The sequence below is a fragment of the Thalassophryne amazonica genome, chromosome 2 (genome assembly GCF_902500255.1).
Source record: "Thalassophryne amazonica chromosome 2, fThaAma1.1, whole genome shotgun sequence".
Classification (NCBI taxonomy): domain Eukaryota; kingdom Metazoa; phylum Chordata; class Actinopteri; order Batrachoidiformes; family Batrachoididae; genus Thalassophryne; species Thalassophryne amazonica.
Window position 1 is genome coordinate 63130125 of NC_047104.1, and position 24921 is coordinate 63155045.

Genomic DNA, 24921 nt, shown 5'->3' on the forward strand with positions numbered 1-24921 from the left:
AGCTGAATCTGATTGAACATCTCTGGAGAGATCTGAAAATTGATGTGTACTGACGCTCCCCATCCAACCTGATGGAGCCTGAGAGGTGCTGCAAAGAGAAATGGGAAAAACTGCCCAAAGATAGGTGCACCAAGCTTTTACCATCATATTCAAGAAGACTTGAGGCTGTTATTGCTGCCAAAGGTGCACCAAAAAATTATTGAGCAAAGAGTGTGAATACTTATGCACATGTGAATTCTTTGGGGGGGGGTTTTCTGGTGGGGGTTGTTTTGTTTTGTTTTTAGTAATTTTGCAAAAATTCCACCAACCCCAAGAGCCTTAATTGTTTTCATATTTCTAGCTTTCCAAACCCTAAGTGACCTGATTTTAACTCTAGAACCCCAAACAGACTCACTTATGCCCAAGCTTTGACATTGCTTTAAAAAAGATATTACTTCAGATTTCACTTTAGTTCTGCAGAAAAGATAAATTAACATATTTTTATATGGCTCATCAATTCCACTTTGTGCAGAACTGCAGTAAAACCTAAGCACAGAGGAACATTGAGTAAAATTTTAGTTGTTAAAAACATTCTTCTTTTGGCTGTTCCTGTTAGGAATTGCCATAGCACGTCAACTTCCATCTCACCCTGTCCTCTGCATCTTCCTCTGTCACACCAACCACCTGCATATCCTTACCATCTCCTCTTGGGTCCTCCTGCCTGGTGGCTCCATCCTCACCATCCTTCTCCTTATATAACCCTGGTCCCTCCTCTGCACACGTCCAAACCATCTCAATCTCACCTCTCTGACTTTGTCTCCAAACCTTCTGACCTGTGCTTTCCCTCTGATATGCTCATTCCCAATTAGAGGTGAAATTAGTTTTAATGTCTTGCCGGTGTCACTGACCAAACAGTCCCCCCGAGAAATCGGCCCCCCCTGCCTTCACTGCGCATGCGTCATTTCGGAGTGTCAGCATGGTCATTTCTAAGCATCAGCTGCGATCCACCGATTATCACCTTGTGTCTGCTTAAAATGGCCTTGTTCCTGTTTAAAACTGACTTTAGAATGATTTAAGAGGATTTAATTTGTCATCTGATGGTTAATAATCACATTATTCCCTTTGATCGTTTTGGTCCGAAATGACGCATGTGCAGTGAAGGCAGGGCGGACCATTTTGGGGGGGGGGGGGGGGGGGCGTTCGGTCTGCAACACCAGTACTATCACAATCTATATTGCTTTATAGCTTTATATTGTTCATCTCTCAATTTCAATATTTTAGTACATGTACTGACAAAAAAGAAATTGGAAACACTTGACATATGACTTGCAATATTTTACTGTGAGAGGCAGCTTTTAATAGGCTTATGTGTAACTAGAGAAAACATTCAGAATCCTCACAACTTATTTTGTTTTAATTTCAATAACTGCTTAATTCAACACATGAACAGTTCATTTCTTTTCTTTTCAGAACATCATATTCAGCACATCACAAGATTATTATAAACAGAATCTCAGAAAAATGTTTCCTTCAAACTCTCAGGAGTCACAACAACAAAGAAATGTTGAACTGCTCTAGAACACTTGAACTGATTTAAACTATAAGTGGCCGTCACTCTTAAATGCTAAAAATAGACTATAAACTGATGCAGTTTGGGGTGGTGGACAAGTGGTTAAATATTCTTGTTTCCAGTGTGTGAGGTTCCTGGTGCAAACCCTCATTGGTGCCCATGTAATGTGGAGTTGCATCAGGAAAGACATCTGGTGTAAAAAACCTGTGCCAAATTAACATGCAGCTCTACCTCATATCTGTTGTGGTGAGTGAAAAGCAAGGAAGAAGCTGGTAGGATTTTCTTACAAAGTAAAATTAATGTAATACTACTGCTGTGAAAGATTTTAAAGTTTTTTTTTCCCAACTTCAGGAACCATGCAGTTAAGTCAACATGATTTTCTGAGTTATGCTATTAGTTCATTCAAAAGATAATTTTTATTTTAACCAAATCTGAGTTACTCGCAGTAATGCATAGTTGAGTCAACTTAACCTCTTCTGTGTGAACTCAAAGGCTTACTGAAGAGACCAAGTCAGCACAACTATCAGGCCTGAAGTTCAGAAAACGTAACCTTTTGTAGCTCGTGTTAAATTTTTAAGTTGACTCAACTTCTTTACAGTGTCTGGCATTTTTTGCCTTCCTTTTTTCTTGAACCAACCTCTCAAAACAGTCAGTTTGGCTGTCCGATATATGTAACGTGACAGCATGTAAACCAACCACAACAATGCTTAGAATTTGCTTTCAATCAGGACCAGGAGCAAAAGTTCCTTGATTGTATTCATCTTTAAGTTCTTTAATAAAGGTAAATTAAGATTATGTTTGCCTCCCCCCTCACCCTGTCTCTTTTTGCTGATCCTAAAATTGATCCAATCCAAACTTTGACTTTGTGATCCATTACAACCCTATTTGGGCACCGTAGTCTCGCTTGAGGGTGGGCAATAAAGGGGTGAAATGAAAGAGCATATGACGCAAAAACTGTGCTTCCAGAGACAGCTCCATTATCATTATTGACATTAAATCTCACTAAAACCTACCGACACAACCTCTCCCATTTGCCTTGTCTTCCCTTCTCCACTGGGAACTGAAAAAAAAATCTCCACACTTTTCATGACTGCTTCACTGGCTGCAGCTGAAAACAAAACAGTACACCATCTTCCAGTGTGAAGTGATGCTGTGATTGTGTTGCGCACGGGCAGGCTGTCCCTGGAAGTGACCAAATCCGACAATATCACACAGGGGTTCAAACGAGACTGTGCTGCCCCATTATTCTGAATTAGTCTGAATTGTCTGAAGTGTAACAATCATTCACAAGTAATACCAGCATTTTCAAACTGTTTTAATAAGTAAGAAGAACTAAACAGGTTGCTAGATAAACGATCTGTAAGGATACATGGGTGAGTCTTTTATGATTATTATCACTGGGGACAGCACAGCATGGAGCCTTCACGCGAGTACACGCAGCGCCATGCTACTGTCCGCTACTGTGAGCCCGCCCACGCTGCAACACCGTACTGTACGCCATTGCACACCTCCTGCCGGGCTCCATTGTTCTTCTGGAGCTATAAATACTGCAAGATCGTTGCTTCACTTTATCATCCTGGACTCATTATATGAGGACTGTTGTCATTTCATAAAAGCACTCTTTCGTGCTCACTCTCCCTCTCTCTTTGTGTCTGATCAGACTTGTGACTTTAAAATAAAAGCGCTCTCCCTCAAACTGGGATTTTGTGCCTTCTGAAGATACTCTGTAGTTTTTCCCCTACTCCTGCTAAATAAGGGAGAGACACTCCTCTTCTTCTTGTCTCCGTCTCCTGTCTATCTGGTCTCTTTGTTCTCTGGGACTTCTGCACTTTGTCCAGGGACCATCGTGGGTACCCACATACTGTGAGGGCTTTCCGGACAAGTTGTTGTTCTTTAGCCCTTCCCTCTGCAGTTGTGGGCACTTGTAGGGCTCTGTGTTGAAGCGTCCTGATCACCCCGAGCTTGTGTTCAAGGGGGTGGTTTGAGCCAAAGAGCAGATATTGGTCAATGTGAGTTGGTTTTCTGTAAACCCCTGTCTGGAGCTGCCTGTTCTCTCCAATCGTAACATCACAGTCCAAGAAGGCTAAATGGTTGTTTCTGGCATCCTCACGTGTGAACTTGATATTGGCGTCCACCGAGTTGATGTGTTCTGTAAAGTCCTCAACTTCCTGTTGCTTGATTTTAACCCATGTGTCATCAACATATCTGAACCAGTGACTGGGAGAGATGTGAAAGACGTCAAGGCTGTCTTCTCCACTAGCTCCATGTACAGATTGGCCACAATGGGGGATACCGGAGACCCCATCGCACAACCATGAATCTGCCTGTAGTAATTCCCCCTAAACTGTTGTGTGGGCCGCCCGAAGAGGAGGTACTGCTGGCCAACACGGGAGGGCGCCCTGACTGAAGGCGGGCTTCAGGCACCAGAGGGCGCAGTCGCAACCTGGAGCATCTGGAACTCGGACTGACAGCTGTCACTCATCCACTCATCATCCACTCATCATGACGCAACCATAAAAGCCTGGAGAAGACACCACACCCACGCCTAGAAATCATCGACCCGTACAGGTAGACTCTCAGCCGTCTTCGCAGCTAAGCTTTTGTTGTGACGTTCTTTACTTCTGAGCTGGTAGCTGATAATCAGTGACTTTTTTGAGTTTGCAGTTTATTCTACTTGTGTCTGAGTCTGAGGGAGTTGGTTGGAGCCGGTGTTTCTGCTCTGCACTCCAGCACTCAACAAGTGTATACTTGGTCTGCACGGTAACTCAAAGGACTTGTGAAAGCAGGAGGTGGAGGCGTTCTTCTCCTCCCAAAAAGGAGTCAATTGCTGACTGTTTGCTGGGTATGTTCACTCACACTCACTCTTAACTGTTTCTGTTTCCTGCCAGCAGTACCCGATCTGACAGCTGGAGACGGTGGCCACCTGGGGACTCAGGATTGGCGGCTCCGGGGTGTTCCAGATCCGTTGGCGGTGGAAATCGTGTGGGTTCCGACTCCTCTCTGGACGGGCGTCTCCTATCCTCGAGCCTGCCCACACTACACCAACTTGAGATTGACTGTAGTATTGATTGTATCTGTATTCGTTGTGCACATTTCACAACATTAAATTGTTATTCTTGCATTCCCATTGACCGTTCATTTACGCCCCCTGTTGTGGGTCCGTGTCATCACACTTTTCACAACAGGATTTCTGGGCCATCGTCATGGATCCCGAGGGGCGTCAACCGTCAAGTGAACCACCAATGGAAACGCAGGGTGCACAGGGGCCAGCAGGAGGCGTACTAGGTGAGCTGCAGCAAATCCTAACCGCCTTCACTGCTCGGTTGGACTTGGTAACCGAGCAGAACTTTATCCTCAATCGGAGGATGGAGGCTCTCACCGCTCAGGTGGAACTGCACGCGCAGGGCGCTGCTGCGGCACCTCCTCCTGCTGCCCGAGTGCCAGATACAGATATTCCAGTGGTTGTTCAATGAACCCCCCCCCATCCCCTGAAGCATACATAAGTCCTCCAGAGCCGTACGGAGGCTGTGTCGAGACGTGCACTGACTTTTTAATGCAGTGTTCGCTCGTCTTTTCACAGCGTCCGGTTATGTACACGTCTGACGCTAGCAGGGTGGCACGCGCCTGGGCTACGGCGCTTTGGGTGCAGAACTCTCGGCTCCTAACAACATACACTGGGTTTGTGCGGGAGTTCAAACAAGTATTTGATCACCCCAATAGAGGCGAGACCGCTTCGAACGTGCTGCTATCGATGAGACAGGGGCATCGGAGCGCAGCCGAATATGCAGTCGACTTCCGCATCGCGGCAGCGAGGTCAGGCTGGAATAACGTTGCGCTCGGCGCCGCCTTCGTAAATGGACTGTCTCCGATCCTGAAGGAGCATTTGCTGGAGAAGGATGAGCCGCGGGATTTTGATGGGCTTGTTGATCTACTTATACGGTTAGACAACCGACTAGAAGAACACCGCCGGGAGCGAGGCGAGGGGCGTGGCCGGGCACGAGCCGTCCCTCTTCCTTCCGGGTCCGAACGGATGTCGCCGTCCTCACGCTCCACTGCCAGAGCACTCCGTGAGGCGACAGCTCTCCCTGCTGACGAAGCTATTGACACGAGCAGGGCAAAAGTAAAATCAGAAAACAGACAACGGAGGCTGGCCCACGGGGAGTGTTTTTTCTGCGGCTCGAGTGAGCATATACAGAGAAATTGCCCCAAACGGTCAAACTACAACACCCGCCCTTAGAGACCGGGCTAAGGGTGGGCCATAATACACACGAGGGGAAATCCCGCAAATCCGCACGAATCCCAGTTGTGACCCTGAGTGGGGATCTAACCCTTCACGCCCCAGCACTGGTGGACACGGGGTCGGAGGGGAATCTGCTGGATAGCAGATGGGCAAAGGAGGTTGGGCTCCCTCTAGTGGCCTTACCGTCACCACTGTCGGTACGGGCACTAGATGGCACCCTTCTTCCACTAATCACACCTCAGACACAGCCAGTGACAATGGTTGTGTCTGAAAATCACAGGGAGGAGATTGTGTTTTATGTAACACCTTCTACCTCCCGAGTGATTTTGGGTTTTCCATGGGTGTTAAAACACAATCCCCGGATTGATTGGCCGTCTGGGGTTGTGACGCAGTGGAGCGAAACCTGCCACCGGGAGTGTTTAGGATCCTCGGTTCCACCCGGTGTGACAGCTAAGGAGGAGGTTAAAGTCCCCCCCCAATCTGACAGCAGTGCCTAAGGAGTACCACGATCTCGCTGACTTCTTCAGCAAAGATCTGGCACTCACGCTGCCCCTGCACCGTCCGTACGATTGTGCCATTGGTTTGATCCCGGGCACTGAGTACCCGTCCAGCAGGCTGTACAACCTCTCACGTCCGGAACGCGACTCAATGGAGACCTACATCCGGGACTCGTTAGCTGCCGGGTTGATCCGGAACTCCACTTCCCCGATGGGTGCTGGTTTCTTTTTTGTGGGCAAGAAAGACGGCGGACTCCGTCCATGCATCGATTACAGAGGGCTGAATGACATTACGGTTCGCAATCGATACCCGTTACCTCTGTTGGATTCGGTGTTCACGCCCCTGCATGGAGCCCAAATATTTACTAAATTGGATCTTAGGAATGCGTACCACCTGGTTCAGATCCGGAAGGGAGACGAGTGGAAGACGGCATTTAACACCCCCTTAGGTCACTTTGAGTACCTGGTCATGCCGTTCGGCCTCACAAACACCCCCGCGACGTTCCAAGCATTGGTTAATGATGTCTTGCGGGACTTCCTGCACCGGTTCGTCTTCATATATCTAGACGACATTCTCATCTTCTCCCCGGATCCTGAGACCCATGTCAAGCATGTACGTCAGGTCCTGCAGCGGTTGTTGGAGAACCGACTGTTTGTGAAGGGCGAGAAGTGTGAGTTCCACCGCACTTCTTTGTCCTTCCTGGGGTTCATAATCTCCTCCAACTCCATCGCCCCTGATCTGGCCAAGGTTGCGGCGGTGAGAGATTGGCCCCAACCAACAAGCCGCAGGAAACTGCAACAGTTCCTCGGTTTCGCAAACTTCTATCGGAGGTTCATTAAGGGCTACAGTCAGGTTGTTAGCCCCCTGACAGCCCTGACCTCCACTAAGGTCCCTTTCACCTGGTCGGACCGGTGTGAAGCCGCGTTTAAGGAGTTGAAACGTCGGTTCTCGACTGCACCAGTTCTGGTGCAGCCCGACCCCGATCACCAGTTCATAGTCGAGGTGGACGCCTCTGAGGAATAGGAGCCGTGCTGTCCCAAAGCGGGGAGTCCGATAAAGTTCTCCATCCTTGTGCTTACTACTCCCGCAGGTTGACCCCGGCTGAAAGGAATTATGACGTCGGCAATCGGGAATTACTGGCGGTGAAAGAGGCTCTTGAGGAGTGGAGACATCTTCTGGAGGGAGCCACGGTTCTTTTCACGGTTTTCATGGACCATCGGAACCTGGAGTACATCCGGACCGCCAAGCGTCTGAACCCCAGGCAAGCCCGTTGGTCACTGTTCTTCGGTCGGTTTGACTTCCAGATCACGTATCGAGCTGGGACCAAAAACCAACGGTCCGAATCAGAATCAGAATCAGAATTTCTTTATTGTCCCGTAAAGGGAAATTAATGTTGCAGCAGGAGCACACAAAGGACAAGGTACACAAAGATAACAATATCAACAGTGAAAATAAGACCCAATTAAAAGTCTAAAATCAAACAAGGAAGGAAACAAAGGAATAAACTTAATAATAATAACTAACTAAGTAACCTTTATCACTAAACTTAGTAATAAAAGTAAAACTTAATAATAATAATAATAATAATAATAATAGTAATAATAATAAAATAAAATAAAATAAAAACAATAAAAACAATACCCATACAATGTCAAATATTCAATCCAGAGTCCATGCCAAAAACAATAAGTATTGCAAAAATGCAATATGTGGATGTGCAAATAAGCAATAGCAGTGCAAAATAAACAACATCAAAGGCTAATTGCCATTGAGTAATAAAATTGCACTAGGAATAAACGAGACCTGAAATCTTTTAGTCCTCCTCATAGGAGCCCTAAAACGACGGCCTGAGGGCAGAAGCTCAAACTCTTTTTTCAGTGGATGATTAGAACAATCCAGAACAGCATTAGCCTTTCTCAGGACCTGTCTGTTATAGATGGACATTACCCCGGCCTGCTGACTGCCTGAGATTTTTCCAGCAGTTTTGACAAGACTGCCAAGATGACTCTTATTTAGACAATTCAAATTTCCAAACCAAGCAACAATACAAAAAGTCAAAACTGATTCAATAAAACTTCTATAAAAAAGAGTCATCATCTCAGAAGAAACCTGGAAGGTTCTCATCTTCCTCAAAAAGAACAATCTTTGCTGAACCTTTTTGGAGATAACATCAACATGAGGTTCAAAGCAAAGTTTATTATCAAGGAACACACCCAGATATTTATAGCTCTCCACCATCTCAACATCAACATTTTTAAGAACAGTTGGTGATGGAAAACAGGTAGCCTTCCTAAAATCAATAATCATATCTTTAGTTTTTGACACATTCAATTCTAGAAAAGACTCCTCACACCAAGAGACAAAGTCATCAACAGCAGGCCCATGGTCCTGCTCATCTCCCTGAAGAAGACTGACAATAACTGTATCATCAGCAAACTTTAAGATGTGTCTATTACTGACACTGCTGCGGCACTCATTACTGTACAAAATAAAGAGCAGGGGTGACAAGCAGCAACCCTGAGGAGAACCAGTAGAAGAGGGGAGCACACGAGAAAGAACACTGTTGACTCTCACACACTGTGACCTATGAGTTAAAAAGTCAGTTATCCAACTAATCAGGTGAGGATCAAGTTTAAAATGATGGAAGAGCCTATCAGCAAGCAAAAAGGGTTGGATGGTATTGAATGCTGAGGAAAAGTCTATAAATAAGAGTCTGGCATGTGTCTTCTGCCCCTCCAAATGCCTAAACAAAAAATGCAGTAATGTTACCACTGCATCCTCGACACCTCTGCCAGCTCGGTATGCAAACTGCAGTGGGTCAAGCTGTTGTTCAACATGCAACAAAATTTCTGATCTGATAATCTTCTCAAAAGTCTTCATTACTAAAGAAGTCAAAGCTATGGGCCTGAAATCATTAAATACTTTGGGGGAGCCACTCTTTGCTATTGGAACAATAACCGAATGTTTCCAAAGCTTAGGTACTTTGTGCAGCTCAAGAGACCGTGAAAAAATATAATGGAAAATGCTGCTCAGCTGATCCGCACACATTTTTAATACTTTACCACAGATATTATCAGGTCCAGGGCTCTTAGCCTTAGTTTTCTTAAAAAGATTTGCCACATCATCCACATCAATAGAAAATGCTGGAGACACTGTCAAAGTATCTTTAAAAACACCTGTCCGTGCAATAAAATTCTGATTTTCAAATCGAAGATAAAAACTGTTTAAATCATCTGCTAACTCTTTATCTGAAGTAAAACCATCCAATGTTCTCATTCCATTCCAGGCTTTCCTCAAATTGTTACTGCTCAGTTCAGCCTCAATTTTATCTTTATACCTTAATTTTGCCTTTTTTTTATTTCAGACCTCACTTCCTTCTTTAGTTTTCTTTCTGTAAGGTCATCACCCATATCAAAGGCAATTTTCCTTTTGTGAATAAGTCCCCTAATATCCTTAGAGAGCCATGGTTTATTATTAGGAAAAATTTTTACCTCCATAGAAGGAATCACAGAGTCTCTGCAAAATGAGATATAGCTACACACAACATCGGTGAGTTCATCAATATCTGAGCAGTCCTCCTGGAATAGAGACCAGTCTGTGCAATCGAAACATCCTTGTAGGGCAAGTGAACTGTCATTGCTCCAGACTTTGACTTGCTTTTTGCAAGTTTTTTCCCTCCTCAGCACAGATTTATACGTGGGAAGGAGGTGAACAGTGTTATGATCTGAAGAGCCCAGTGCAGGTCCTGCCTCAGATTTGTACGCCCCTTTAATAGATCCATAACACAGATCTAAAGTTCTGTTACGCCTTGTAGGACAGGTGACGTACTGATAAAAATTTCTCAGTGATTTCTTAAGATTACAGTGATTAAAATCCCCCAAAATAAAATTTGGAGCATCAGGAGAAATAGATTGCAGGTCGTGTATCACTTTAAAGATTGTGTCTGAAGCAGATCTGACGTCAGCTTTGGGGTGGTTGTAGACCACCGTGACAAATATTTGAGGAAATTCCCTTGGGAGGTAGAACGGCCTCAGTGACACAGACAAAAGCTCAATATCAGGTAGGCACAGCCGCTGGCGCACAGTTACCTGACTGCACCATCTGCGGTTTATGTACAAGCATACTCCTCCTCCCTGAGTTTTACGCGTCGCTTCACTGTCCCGATCCAGACGCACAGGAACACGGAAGCCGCTAAGTTCCAGAGAAGAGTCGCAGTCCGAATCAGACAGCCATGTCTCAGTAAATGCTAAGACACATGCATCCCTGAATTCCCGTAAGTGAAGAACATTTCCCTGTAGTTCATCAGTCTTATTCCTTAAAGACTGAACATTTGCCATGATCATAGAAGGCAGAGGAATACGGTTCTTACTTTGAAGTTTCCTGATGTGCTGACGCACGCCGCCTCTCCGTCCACGTTTGCGACATCTCGGCTTCCCAAAGCTCTCCCGAAATACGAAAGATAAATCTTTTGTAGAGTTTTTGACCAGCCAAGAGTGTGTGGGATCATTCCCGACTGCACAGTGCCGTCTTAATCCTATGAGAGCCTCCCGTGTATACGTGATTGTTTGGGAGTGCTCATAGCTCCAGGTAAAATTCGCAATAAACAATGTGAATAAGAGATAAATCATCTCCATTGCGACAGGGACTCTGTTAAAACAATCACAAATGTACAGGTTTCCAAAAACAAACACTTAAAACAGATTGAAAAGAACATAAAATAGACACAGAGAACACCAGCTGCGTGTCGCCACAAGAGCAGCGCCACCTCTAGAGCAGCGCCACCTTCGATGCACTGTCCCGGGTGCATGAAGAGGAGGTCAAGCCAGAACTGTCGGATCCACCGGACACTATACTCCCCGAGTCCACTGTCGTCGCAACCCTCACCTGGGACGTGGAGAAAACCGTCCGGGAGGCCCTGACACGACACCTGGACCCCGGAAATGGACCACCGAACAGGCTATACATCCCACCAGAGGCCAGGGCTGTGGTCTTGGACTTCTGTCACGGTTCCAAGCTCTCCTGCCATCCAGGGGTGCGAAAAACCGTGGCAGTGGTCCGGCAGCGCTTCTGGTGGGTGTCACTGGAAACCGACGTCCGGGAGTACGTCCAGGCCTGCACCACCTGCGCCAGGGGCAAGGCTGAACACAAGAAGGCCCAAGGACTCCTCCAGCCGCTGCCAGTGCCTCGTCGCCCCTGGTCCCACATAGGCCTGGACTTCGTCACGGGTCTCCCTGCGTCCCAGGGTATGACGACCATCCTGACGATAGTGGACCGGTTTTCCAAGGCGGCCCACTTCGTGGCCCTTCCGAAGCTCCCGACGGCCCAGGAGACTGCAGACCTCCTGGTCCACCACGTCGTGCGTCTGCATGGTATCCCCACGAACATAGTCTCGGACCGTGGTCCCCAGTTCTCCTCGCAAGTCTGGAGGAGTTTCTGTAGGGAACTGGGGGCCACCGTGAGCCTCTTGTCCGGGTACCACCCTCAGACTAATGGCCAGGTAGAGCGGGCGAATCAAGACCTGGAGCAGGCCCTGCGGTGTATCACCTCCGCACACCCGACGGCCTGGAGTCGACATCTGGCCTGGATCGAGTATGCCCACAACAGTCAGATCTCCTCGGCGACCGGCCTCTCCCCCTTCGAGGCGTGTTTGGGGTACCAGCCCCCGCTGTTCCCAGCTGTAGAGGGGGAGGTCGAGGTCCCCTCGGTCCAGGCCCACCTCAGAAGGTGCCGTCGGGTGTGGCGCACTGCCCGCTCTGCCATTCTGAAAGCCCGGATGAGGGTTAAGGACCATGCAGATCGCCGACATACCCCGGCCCCTGCATATCAGCCCGGGCAGGAGGTTTGGTTGTCAACCAAGGACATCCCTCTGTCTGTTGAATCCCAGAAACTGAAAGACCGGTACATCTGACCCTTTTCTATCGCCAAAGTCCTCAGCCCGGCCGCAGTGAAGCTGCGTTTGCCAGCTTCACTGCGGATACATCCTTGTTTCATCTGCCTCCAGCTGCAGGTCCTTGATCTTGTTCACAAAATCTTGTATGTTCTCCACATGGTGGTCTGAGTTACCCACTAGAGGAGCCAAACGTCCTCATGTCAAGCAACCCAGTCCAGTCGAAGATTCAAGCTTCTCTACTAGGGATTTATAATGATTATACTGAATTTGATTAACAGCCTCCCCAGCCTTCAGGCTTTGTTCTTATTCAGAGGTGTACTGACAAAAGTTTACAGACCAAATGTTAAGGTCTACTGGAGGCCCGTCAAGACTGATTGCTGTGTAACAGGCACCTCTACAAATCGAATGCTTTACTGCAGCATTCATAAGATCCACACTGACTAGAAAATAGGCCGGGATTTGCCAACTCTTGAAAGGGAATCAATGGATGCAGTAAATAAGGTTTTAAAAGTGAGCATTATCCAGATTGAGAGAGCAAGAGAAAGTGACATAGAACGAGAAAGAGGCGTTTTCTCTCTACTACAGCTCATCTCCTCCACCCTCCTTATCACGCAAGCCCCCTGTGTATTGCTGTAACACCTGTACAGTGGCTTTGAAGATTATTGCTCTGCACACGTACACAAAACCTGTGCAGTTGATTAAATAACAGCTGACGAAAATGGCAACAGGGTCATCTAACAATATGAGACACTGCTTCTTGGGTGAACTACATCTGTGAGCCTGTCGAGTTCTGAAGGACCTTTAATGAAACACAGAGACAGAGAGGGAAAGACCATTTGAGTGCTTTCCAACTCTAGTTTTTCCACATCTTTTTATCATAAGGGTGGAAGGCTTGCTCAATAATGAATAAATAAATTTGCCCAAACTGTACTAATGAGGGCTGGTCAGGCTTCGAGGTAAAACCATTAATGAAAAACACTGGTGTCCAGATCTGTAAAAGAAGCATGTTTAAATCATAGCAAATTTTATGGATGTTAGTGAAAGTGCTGTATTTGACACCGAACAAAATACAAAATATTAAGGTGGATTTTTAAATGGGATTACACCAGTAAACTTAATTTATTATTACTTATGAATTTCTATTAATTGCAACAGATGATATTTTACAAGAGACCAGTGTCAACGCAAATGTGACTGGCCTGTACTGGAGTAATGCCAAATAAATTAAATGGCAAATTAGCGTGTTTCCCATGGAGATCCACGGGCTCTAGATTGGGTAGTGTTTATAAAATAGGTAGCTGACATTTTTCAAAGATAGTAATAAATTAAGCAAAGCTTGTATAATCAATTGGAATGGTGTGTGAATCCAGAATGTTTTTAGAATGTTAAACCACAACAATTTTTAGAAGAGGAACTGACTCACTCATCCCCAACCGCTTACTCCAATTAAGGGTCACAGGGGCTGGAACCTATCCCCGTAGTCATAGAGCATGAGGTGGGGTACACCCTAGAGAGGATGCCAGACTGTCGCAGGGCAGAAGAGGAACTCAACTCTTTTATTTCCTGTTAATTATTTATTTTTTAATGTTAATTTACTGTCTTAATGTATTTATAAATTGTTTAGGTTCTTGTCATCATATACGAGGTCTATTAGATAAGAAACCGACACTTTTATTTTTTTTTTTAACTATATGGATTTGAATGACGTGCGATTACACCAATCATGCTTGAACCCTCGTGCGCATGCGTGAGTTTTTTCATGCGTGTCGGTGACGTCATTTCCCTGTGGGCAGGCCTTGAGTGAGATGTGGTCCAGCCCTCTCGGCTGAATTCCTTTGTTTCACACGCTGCTAGAGAAGGCGCACGTTGCTTTATCAAAATGTATGTATATATACACACACACATACGTGTGTATATATATATATATATATATATATATATATATATATATATATATATATATACACACACACATACGTGTGTATATATATATATATATATATATATATATATATAGTTGAGGTGTTGAGGTGAACACCCAGGTATTTGAAACTGTCAACAACGAACGAACCGAGAATCCCCATCTGCAGTCCTGCTGGCACCCTGCCCAAATCCGGAGGCGGTCTTGAGGCATCTCCACACGTCTCTGACGTTGTTCCGGGCCAGCTGCTTCTCCATCTTCCTTCCATACACCTTCTTGGCTGCACAGATCTTCCACTGGAGCTCCTGTTGGACTCTACGCTGCTCCTCTCTGTCTCCCGAGTTGAAGGCCCTCTTCTTCTGGTTTATCAGGCCCTTCAGCTCGGGGGTCACCCAGGGGTGGTTGCTGGGAAAGCACCATACCCTCTGGGTGGGCACAGTGCTCTTCACACAGAAGTTCATGTAGTCAGTGACACACTGGGTCAGGCCATTGATGTCTTCACCATAAGAGTTCTGAAACATGCTCCAGTCTGTGGTTCTGAAACAGTCCCTCAGCCTCTCAGTGGCCTCTTCAGTCCAGAGTTTCACTGACCTTTTCTGCACTGGCTCTCTTCTCACCCTGGGTGTCTATTGGGGGAGCAGATAGACGAGACTGTGATCAGAGCGTTCCAGCGGGGGGATGGGGGCAGAGGTGTAAGCATCCTCCACATTAGCATAAAAAAGGTCCAGTAGTCTATTGTCCCTGGTTTTACATGTGATGTACTGGGTGAACGTGGGGAGGGTGGCGGAGAGGGAGGCGTGGTTAAAGTCCCCAGTGATGAGGAAGAGCACATGGGGGTGTTGTGTCTGTAGCTGCGTGACTGTGCTGTGAATCTGCTCACAGGCAGTGGCGGCATCCGCAGAGGGAGGAATATATGCGCAGAGAGTAATCACACTTCCAAACTCCCGTGGGAGATAATATGGCCTCATGCTCATCGCTAGTAGCGCCACGTCCAAGGAGCAGATCTGGTCTTTGACGTGAATATGAGTTGTGCTGCACCATCTCTCACTCACATAAACAGCGAGCCCCCCGCCTCTCTTTTTTCCGCTCTCCGCCAGCATCCTGTCCACGCAGATGAGTGTGAAGCCATCCATGTTGATTATAGAGTCCGGTACATGTTCATCCAACCACGTCTCCGTGAAGCACATGAGACTGCAGCCCTTATACAGCCTCTGGAAACGGGTTAGCGCTGATAGCTCTTTGGTCTTGTTGCGGAGAGATCTTACATTCCCCATGACCACAGACAGAATACAAGTCCTTCTCCGCTTGTCCGCCCGGCCCTTAATCCCCTCCATTTCTTCCGAATGTCTGCAGGTACGTCCAGGTGCTCAGCACAGCGGGGACCCTGCCCACTGTACACTGAGTCTCTTAGTCCAAGCAGCTGATCCTGGCTATAAACAATGGGACGTCCGGAGCTGGAAACAAAGGGATTTCCCCATGCTGCCTCGAAAAGTGCCAAGAGCATCATAAAAATAATCACAAGAGTAACAAAAGTGGATTTCCCATGTGCATACTTGCAGAGGTTATCATCCACTACAAATAAAGACAAATAAGCACCATTAAAAGTATTAAAAATAGCAAAAGTAGGAAAAGAGGGGCCAGAGCTGAAGTATACCACGGTACACCGCGGTATGAAAAAGCCACGGTAAAATATTCCGTTATACCGTCCCTACAGTATGAGCGGGTTACGAGAATTCTTGACAGGCAGAGCGGAGGCAGCCGCTGCCGCCCGTCCCCTGGCGCGCACCTCTGTCTCTGCTTACAAACAGGTAGCTAACATTAGCTAGCTCTACATCATGGCTGATGGAGGTGAAGCCTGCACTGAACTTTTCCCTCCGTCGAAAAGGACCAAGTCAGCTTTTTCATTTTATTTTACGCGGAATAGCCCTTCAAACCAAAAATGGTGGCAACAAAGCACCGTAGCTATGGCCTGTGTCGGACTATGAGCGATTCAAGATACCTTCAAAGGATTACATGGAAGGAGTAAACTTTATCCCATCTTTGAAACCACTGAGAAGTACAAGTGACGGACTCGAGTCGTGCTTGTGGTCGACCAAATTTCTCCCACAAACATGTCAAGAAGGACAAATACATCTATTCCAAGCACTTTGTTGGTGAAGCTGGGCTAAGTATTGAGCATCCGGAGTTCCGGACGTTATTCCAGCCACGTTTCTCCCTAAGCAAGTAAGTCATGTTTCCCACGGGGCACATGCTACATGTCTAAAAGGGAGACGATCATTTTGGTATTTTCTCTAAATTTATCAGTGGTATAGTGCTCGCAGCGGTAGACATTGTGTCAATTACACTATGTAACACAATTTTTGTTCCTGGCTTCTAAGTGTTATATTTCAACTGCTTATGTCTAAAGTCTATGGAAAAATTACTACATTCAGCACAAACTTTGATTTTTTTTTTTAACTTCTAGAAAGTTCTAAAAGTTTCTTGAAATTTCTAGATAATTCTGGAAACTTCTAGAAAATTCTGGACAGTTCTAGCAGTTCAAGAATATTTTAGAAGACTACTCAGTAGTAGTGAAGGCGAATCGAGAATATTTGTGAAAACAGACAAATTTCAAAATATCATTGTCCTGATCACAGAAGCAAAGTTTCTGTGGAATAGCAGCTATTTTCTATTTATTTAAGGCATAACAGGTTAGGAAAACACACTGTGTACTCAGGAAAACAAAAATAAAAATTTGTTACATAGTGAATCACGCATGCTTCAATGCAAGCAGCCATACTGTTGTTAGAGCACATTTTAAAGCTATACATAATACTCTGAAACCGTAAAATCATGAAGCCACGGTATTTTTGCCCACAGTTATCATACCATCCAAATCTCCTATTGGCCCATGCCTAATTCTGACCTCCCAATTTAGGGGTCTCTGCTTAATTCATTTATAAAGCACTTTAAAACAACTCCTGACACAAAGTGCTGCTATTAGCATTTATCCCTGTCGCTTTCAATTCTACAGTTTACTATTTTTCAGCCAATTATAAAGAATTCTTCAATGCCATTTCACCTGATAGTTACAGATTCTTGTGCATATTTGATATTTGGTTAATTTTCTGCCTGCGTCGTATTTTAGCTTGTCCATGAGCAGTAATTTATTTCTTTGCAGCAGCCTGTGGTTTCTGAATGCCTCCTCCACAACACTGTCTGTCTCCTTCCTGCCCATCAAGTTCACACTGTGCATCGGATGTGAGAAGTGCGCGCCATGTGTGAGCCACGTGTTACACTGCAAGGTAACCCTGGTGGTGTTTAAGACCCTGCCCAATTTGATTGACAGTTTCTACCTTTAAGACAGAGAAGACAAAAATTCCTCACACATTTTATCCATCATTTCCAATTTCCCCATACTGTACTTTTCACTTTACACTTTATTTAATTGTAAAGTGCATATCACTCGTAAATGAAATGTCAAATGAGCTGACTATTCTAAATAAATAAAGAATTATGAAAATATTGATGTACTGTGTTATTTTTAGTGTCATATGCCCTGAGAAATGAAGTCATAAGCATGGGGAATTTAGCCTGATTTCAGCTGCTGCTGACAAACACTGAAAAGTCAAGAGGAATATGAACTCTGATGACATCATGTAGGGTAATGCCCCCTCAAGGGCCTCAACTGAAACAAATGGGGAAAACCACAATTTTTTACAATGTGAAATTAGTGCTTTGGCTTGTTTTGTGTGTGTGTGTGTGTGTGTGTGTGTACTTTGATGGTGAATATGTCAAAATAGTATCTGTTTTTCAAGGATACAGTAAAACAACTCGTGTTTCTAGTGGACAGATTTTCCAAGGATAATATTTTGATGAGGAAAGTGAGGGTTTTTTTTTGTTTGTTTTTGTTTTTTGTGCATCTCGGACAGCCAGCAGAAGTGAAGCCCAGTACAGCATGAGAATGGTCTTCAAAACATGGATCTAACCATGTATTTTATCCTTTCCTTGCCTGTAGCCAAGAGAAAATTATTAAAATGTGTTTCCTCTCCCGAAAGCGTGGAATTGGCCATGCTTGTGGATTGCGCCAGCATGTTGCGTCATGCAAAGATAAGCTGCTACTCACACCGGTAAGTCTCATTGGGGAACCTGCTTCTGTGATCAGTCGGACAGAACGTGGCGATGAGTGACCGCTGCTAACAGGACAGCCAGGATGTGAGCCAGCTAGCCGTTTGTGTTATTGCCTAAGCTGAGCTAAACTGATAGCTAAGATAAACTGCTGGGAGCAAGTCTGGAGAAGGCTGACAGAGGAATGTTGTTTTATCTGTGGACAAAAGACAGCGGCACACAGTGAAACAATAATTCCACATAGCTCTTTGTACAAACTGAGCAGGAGTGAAATCAGAGACACTGCTGTCACGGTATGCGACCAGAAAATCCTTGGTTCAGATTCCCATCAGACAATAAAATCGCTCAGGGCCATTGGTCCTTAATCCCCAAGTTGCTCCCAGTGTGGAGTGAGCACATCTCAGCACCCTGACTTTGGTGTGTGTATGTGTGTGAGAGAGAGAGAGAGAGAGAGAGAGAGAGAGAGAGAGAGAGAGAGAGAGAGAGAGAGAGAGAGAGAGAGAGAGAGAGAGAATGTGAGGTGCTTTGACAATAAAAGTGTAATATAAATGCAGTCAATTTAACATGCAATAATGCCCTGTTCACAATGGGGGAATAACTGAATAGACAACATCGGGGTGTAGATTAAAGTCCCAGAGAAACAGAAGGTGTTACTGACTCAGTGTGTGTTGATTCCAAATCATGCATTGAAGTAGGAGAGTTCCAAGGCCCCACTCTAAACTACCTGGACTTGTGATTTCTCTAACTTTATTAACTAACTAATTACCTAACTGAAGATTCTGGAATGTCTGTCAGCGAGAGATTACAACAAAATCATAAAGCAAATTCACAAATGGCAAGAGCAATTTCAGTAGTGTACTTTTATTACCAAGCCCTGCCTCCTGAAGGTTCAACCCAGGCTCCACCCATCTCTTAAAGCAAGTGAATCATTTCCACTGGATGAGGTGATGTTTGAAACAGATGTGTATTGTACAGATGCATCTCAAAAATTAAAATATTGTGGGAAAAGTTCAATATTTGTTGCCAGTATCTTCAAAAAGTGAAAATTTTACATATTCAAGGCTCATTTCCTATAAAAGAATATGTTTCAAGAAATTTTTATTTTATTTTTGATCTTCAAACCTTACAGCTTTAAGAAAATAGAAAAAGTACCTCAAAATAGAATATTTCAATTAAAGTTTGAGTACCAATGAAGTTGGTACGCTGTGTAAAATGTGAATAAAAACAGAATACAATGATTTGCAAATCCTCTTCAACCTATATTCAGTTGAATATACCACAAAGACGATATTTAATGTTCAAACTAGAGCCCGACCCAGGGGCGTAGCACCAAATTCTGGGACCTAGGTACTAGCCATATTGAAGACCCCCCCCCCACCCCGTTAAGATTTTTTTATTAACGCAAACACCAAATTTCTAATGCATAGTCAAATCAGGCCTAAATCATGTATACCTTAGGGCCCTGTCCCACTGGGGAGAGGATTAATTGCGCATGAACTGAGTATACAAAATGCGGGCATTCGTTGTTGTCCGCAACAAAAATGGCCAAAAATGACAAATGTCCCAGTATGAATTACGGATATATTAATAATATATAGCGAATATATGGTGAACAATCACGGTTATATAACGCATGTAGTGAGGAAACTGATCCGACACACTGAGATTATCACGGCAGTATTATGGGTATATTATGAATGCATTGCACGTGTTGCACTCGGGCCGACTCGGAAGACAGCCAACTGATACAGGCATGTTACACAGATATTGCGGATGTTTGGCGAATATGGGCCAATTTTGTGCGCAATCCATATGCAAATCCTTCTAAACGCCAGTGGGACAGGGCCCTTAGATCACACCTGGGAGTCAGAACCCTATTTAAAGTTGGGGGAGCAATACTGAGTTGGGGGGTCTGGGAGACCAAATTGCACCATTTTCTAGAAAAATGGTGCAATTTGGTGCATTCCCGTCTGTTAAAATGCACAGGAATGCACCAAATCTCACCATTCCCATCTGTTAACATGCACAGGAATGCACCATAATTTGTCTAGAAAATGGTGCAATTTGGTACCCCAGACCGCCCAACTCAATATAGCTAGCTTTCAAGCTCACCTCTCTTTTCAAAGAATTTGGTTAGCAGCTGCTTTCCCTCATTTAGTTTTCTTTCCCTGTCCTTTTTTCTCTTCTTTTTTGAAATCTGGACTTTGATTTTTTAGGAAAGACATATTTTATTTCAGCCTAAACACTAGAGCTATTTTTTCAATTAATCATTTTGGGGGTTTTTTTTACTTACATGTGAGTTTTGCCATTATTTGTGAGTTTATTTATTTATTATTACAAGTGAGTTATTATTAAAAGGCCTTTATCACGCAACTTCAATGTTTGACCTTGTAACAAAGTTATGTTATATTCTCGTCAAAAACATACCAGGAGTAGTGGTTTGTTTTATTTTGCACAGACATACATCACCGACACACCACAGAGATTTCTATCAGGTTTCACGCGATTATGAGCATTTTTAGATGCCTACAGCAACTATCTCAACCACTGACAACATATTACAGCAAGAGTCCACAAAACTATTTTAAAGGCCTCACGAAAGTGTAATATGTTATATTTAATAAGATATTTTCATGAAAAAAGACACAAATGTGCAGTTCACTGCATTTTATTTTTTCTTGTGTAAAAACACAGCTTAGATGTGGTTTGACCGAAACAAATTGTCATTAAACTTAATAAAACAGGGATGAAGTGGAGGTTTAAGAGTCACTAGGTGTTCACAGGAAACAGTTATTTCTATATTTATTTATGTTCATTGTTAGCTGGTTTAATCTTTTCTGTTTTCTTTTATCAGATTCTTTTTGTCCGTTTCTCTAAAACTTTATTGTGGCATTATTAGTTATTATTACTATTATTGTTGTTTCTATTATTATTACTGATATATAAATAAAAATAAATGAATAAAATATTACAATTTGTAATACATTTGACTCTTTTATGACAACAAACACTGAGCCATGAATTATTATACCAAAAACAAATGTGCTGACAGCTGCAACAGCTTAATGCTAACTTCAGCATTGAAAACGCCATAGACATGTTAGCATCGGTCCCATTTTTAAGTTAAAAAATACATCTATCAACTGTTTCAGAAGACCATAACAGGTCAGATTAACATAAAAAGGTAAATGTTACTCACAGACATATGCTCTTTGGGGTTTTAGTGGGGAAAAATTAAGATTAAGCGAAATAAAACAAAGCACCAGATCGAAGCACTGCTTCGATCTGCGAATCACTACTTCGATTGGTTCAAGGTTCAAAGCAAAGCTGCACTGCAGAAACGGTTGATTTATATGGAAGAAACAAAACATTTGCGGGAAAACAAAGTTATTTAACAACTAACTGATGACTAAATTAGTTGACAACTATTTTAATAGTCAATTAAATCGATTAGTTGTTTCAGCACTACTAAACACCTCCTCTTTCTGTCATATCCCGTTTGGGATGTGTGTGTGTGGGGGGGGGGGGGGGGGGGTGTTGCCTGTGTGCCTGGACTAAACCATTGTACAACTGTAAACATAAGTTAACTTTTTCACAAGCTAACTTAAGTTAACTTTTTAATTTCAGGTACTCTTAATATTGCCACTTACTTGTATGCTTTTGTCAGCCGATCAGTGCAGTGTGACGGCGAACTACGGGGGCCGGTGATGAACACATTTAAGCAGGGGTGTAAGCACCTCTCAGCTGAATGGAGTCAGAGCTCCATCTACTGGACAAAGGGTGCAAGGACATTTTACATTGCCGATGTTCTGTTTATGAGAAATTATCGGCGTTCTATCGGCAAAATTTTGGCCGATAGTGAGTACTTTGAAAAGGGCTTATATTGGCCAATAATATCGGCCGGCCGATATATCGGTCGGGCTCCAGTTCAAACTGATAAACTTTATTGTTTTTGTGCAAATATTTGCTCATTTTGAAATGGATTCCTGCAACACTTTTCAAAATGCTGGGACAGTAGTATGTTTACCACTGTGTTACATCACCTTTCTCAAGTATCACAATAAGCATCATATAGGCCCCCATGCATCATGATACATATTGTATCAGGAGTCAAATATATCGTCCCAACCCTAACTGACAGCTGTTCAGAGGACATTCACTGACATCCTCCCCAAGCAGGGTAAGCAACAAAAGGTCATTGTTGAAAGGAATGCCTTTTCACGGAAAGTTGACTGGAAGGGAAATGTGGTAGGAAAAGATGCAAAAGCAACAGGGAAGACTGCAACCATGATAAAACTGTCTAGCAAACCATATTCAAAAACATGGGGGGATTTTACAAGGAGTGGACTAAGGCTGTGGAAATGGGCTACAGGTGTTACTTTCCTAGTACCAAGCCACTCCTGAACCACAGACAATGTCAGCAGTGTCTTACCCTTAACTTGACTGTTGCTAAGTGGGCCAGTCAAAGTCCTCTTTTCAGATTAAAGTAAACTGTGCATGTAATAATCAAAGTCCGAGAGTCTGGAGGAAGAATGGAGAGACACAGAATCCAAACTGCTTGAAGTCCAGTGTGAAGTTTCCACAGTCAGTGATGATTTGGGACATCATGTCATTTGCTGCTGTTGGTCCACTGTGTTTGATCAAGGTCAATGCAGCCATCTACGAGGAGATTTTAGAGCACTTCAAGCGTCCATGGAGATTTTGATTAACATTACTGTAACTGGTTTGCTGACCATGGTAATACTGTACTTGATTGGCCAGCCAACACACTAGATGTGAGCCCCACAGAGAATCTACTGGGTATTGTCAAGAGAAGATGAGAGTCGTCAGACCAAACAATACATAGAAACTGAAGCCTGCTTCAAAGCAATAACATGGGCTTCAGTAACACCTCAGCAGTGCCACAGGCTGATCACCTCCATGCCACACCACATTGATGCAGTAACTCCTACAAAAGTAGCCCCAACTGCATAAATGAACACATTTTTCAGAAGCTCGACATTTCTGGTTTATAAATCCTTTGACTTATAAATCCTTTACTGGATTGATCTTATGAAATGTTCTAATATTATGAGATACCCTTTCCTACTATTTTTGAACTGTAGAACATAATTATCAAAATTAAGGTAAAAATTGCTTGACACAATGTAGTTTTTATGCAATGAGTCTAGAATATATAGAATTTTTACTTTCTGAAGTAAGTGACAAAAGATATTGAACTTTTTCATGATATTCCATTTTCATTAAATGTATGGCAACTACAAACAATGCACAGATTGTCCAAACATTACCTGCATGAAGTTCAGAAGATAAAAGAGCTTGTGTGAGCAAGTGCCTAGTTGGTGTTGACAGTAAATGTTATGAAGCACTAGTTCAGATCATATGAAGTTAAAACTCAGACGCATTTCCCAGCCCACACATAATGGTTCATTCTGCTCTACAAAGCAGAGCCACTGGAAACATGAGGCTAAAGCCAAAGGACAACAGCATCAAGACACAATTCCACCAACTATAACTGTGTGACCCATAATCATCAAATTTCAGTTTACGGAGTTGACCAAGAATGAAGGAAAAGCAAATTGTATTGATGACATTAGACCAGGATTACCAACCCTGTTCCTGGAGTTCACCTGCCCCGCATGTTTTTTAACTCTCCCTGATCCACTCCCAGGCAATTAACTATCAGGTGTGCTCAGCCAATCAACAGCTGGAAAACACCACTTTAAAAAATAAAGATACAGGTGTGACTTGAGTAGGTTGATGTGGAAAAACATACAGGGCAGGGTGACCCCTGAGATACAGACCTGAACAAAAGCTCATAATGGTCAGTATTTGTGATTGACTGATGATGAGGTCACAAAGCAGGGGTCACCAACCCTGGAGAGGCCCTGCCCTGTATGTTTTCCACGTCAACCTACTCAAGTCACACCTGTGTTTTTTAAAGTGGTGTCTTCCAGCTCTTGATTGGCTAAGCACACCTGATAGTTAATTGCCTGGGAGTGGATCAGGGAGAGTTAGAAAACATGCAGGTCAGATGCCCTCCAGGAACAGGGTTGGTGACCCCTGCATTAGACAATAAGAAGGTGGAAGGGGAAAAAAAAGAAGGATGACAAATGGATTTAACCATCTCTGCAAGCAACAGAGGACAGTGACACAGATCAGTAACATCAGGGCTGTGATGTCACAGTGACACTCACTCTGCTCATCTTATTCATCCATTCTGTCCTTTTTACAGATTATACTGTAGTTAATGTGTAAACGTGAGGGGCATACAACATCTATTGCCCCAATGCAGAATCAAACCATGGACAATGCACAGTTGAGCCCCAAACCCATCATTCACCAGTGCAGCCCACTCCCCTGCACTGTTAAATGCCATATGGCTGTTGACTAAATTCTTTCATTGGAGGAAAGCACTGTCCTGGACTTAATGCAGCAGATAAAACTTTGTCATCTGGTTGTCCTACTTACAACAGCCAGACAATCTGCAGCTCTGCTCAAAAATCCAGCTCTCGCTGACAACTAGACATTAAACCTCTTCTGCTACTGCCTTGTTCACACCTAATCTGAACACCCATCACAAAAGGTCACCACTGGTACATTATGTTAAAATCTATCCAAGAATCAGCTCTTACTGTACATCAATGAACACGGCAAATCTATCTGAGCCATATCCTTTCCCTTCCATCAGGGACATTGGTTATTCATCCATAAAC

General features: G+C 44.0%; 1 protein-coding gene and 1 long non-coding RNA gene across 2 annotated transcripts in view; one reads left to right on the plus strand and one right to left on the minus strand.

Moving 5' to 3' along the window:
- Nucleotides 1–24921, minus strand: part of LOC117524952 (protein unc-13 homolog C-like) — a 495429-nt gene that overhangs the window by 383257 nt on the left and 87251 nt on the right.
- LOC117524971 lies at nt 6952–23168 on the plus strand. The gene is made up of 4 exons (XR_004564925.1): nt 6952–6961; nt 11261–11271; nt 12391–12394; nt 23091–23168. It is a non-coding gene; the product is annotated as an uncharacterized LOC117524971 (long non-coding RNA).